Here is a 1380-nt window from a genome sequence, read left to right as displayed (position 1 = left end):
ACTATGTTGGCCAGGCTGGTCTTGAACTCCTGAGCTCAAGCGGTCTGCTGTCTCGGCCTCCCAAAGTGCTGGAATTACAGACATAAGCCATCATGTCCAGGCTTTTTTAAACATTTTCTTCTAATAGAGACAGGGTCTCACTATGTTTGTTGCCCAGGCTGGTCTCAAACTCCTGGGCTCAAGCTATATCACCCTGCCTCAGGCTCCCAAAGTGCTGGGGTTACAGGCATCAGTCACCGTGCAAGGCAATTTATTTTATTATGCTCCATAATTTATATTTATAATACAACAGTATTTTAAATGTACTAAATACTACAAAATAATTTATTATTATTTTCTTTTATTTTTTAGGGGCTTTCCAGCAAAAAAAAAAAAAAAAAACCTGAAGGCCTGATAGACAAATTCTAAAAGAGCTGTAACTCTATAAAATAATTTTTAAGACACTAAATTATTTCCAATCTAGAATTCTATACTCAACCAAACTGTCAATCAAGTATGAGGGTAATAATTGAGAATAAATATATAGATATATAAGATAGCCAAAAATTTCCTTCCCATGGACTCTATTAATATTAGGGACTAAGCTAAGAAACAGGAAAATTTGGGATCCAGGAAACTGAGGATCCTATCCAAGGGAGGCAAAGATAGTGTCCAGGATATGGTAGGGAGGAGTTTCAGGATGTCAGCTTGAAGCCACAGTACAGATTGGAGCAGAAGTATGGAGAGTTCGAAGAAAAATATTTTCAATAAGCAATTAGAACTAATGGATTACATGATGCATTTGATCCTGTGGAATGGCATTTACAGTTCTGTAAGGTTCAGAAACATTAGTGATAGGTACAAAGAAAACAAAATTTTTAAAGGACAACTACTAATTGCAGATTTTTTTTTTAAGTGCAGAGAAACGAAAACATACTATTAGATCACAAGACTTAGCTGTAAGAAATATTTACATAGTAAGGCCAGGCACAGTGGCTCACTCCTGTAATCCCAGCACTGTGGGAGGCTGAGGCAGGAGGATTGCCTGAGCTCAGGAGTTTGAGGACAGCCTGGGCAAAATGGCAAAACCCCAGCTCTACAAAAAATACAAAAATTAGCTGGGTGTGGTGGCACACACCTGTAGTCCCAGCTACTCGGGAGACAGAGGTGGGATGATTGCTTGAGCCCAGGAGGTAGAGGTTGCACTGAGCCGAGATTGCATCACTGCACTCCAGCCTGGGCAACAGTTGAGACCCTGTCTCAAAAAAAAAAAAAAAGAAAAAAGAAAACAAAAGAGAAAAGAAAAGAAAGAAAAGGTGGGGGGAGGGGAGAGGAGAGGAGAGGAGAGAAGAGAGGAGAAGAGAGGAGAAGAGAAGTAAGGACTATGTACTGATTAAAACA

The 1380-nt window shown here is 39.6% G+C and overlaps 1 pseudogene; it reads right to left on the bottom strand.

The window, feature by feature from the left end:
* Nucleotides 1-349: 349 nt before the first annotated feature.
* LOC115932280 (uncharacterized) lies at nt 350-424 on the bottom strand (annotated as a pseudogene).
* Between the last annotated feature and the right edge of the window lie 956 nt (nt 425-1380).

The sequence above is a fragment of the Gorilla gorilla genome, chromosome 1 (genome assembly GCF_029281585.2).
Source record: "Gorilla gorilla gorilla isolate KB3781 chromosome 1, NHGRI_mGorGor1-v2.1_pri, whole genome shotgun sequence".
Taxonomy (NCBI): Eukaryota; Metazoa; Chordata; class Mammalia; order Primates; family Hominidae; genus Gorilla; species Gorilla gorilla.
This window is presented reverse-complemented; position numbering and strand designations above follow the sequence as displayed.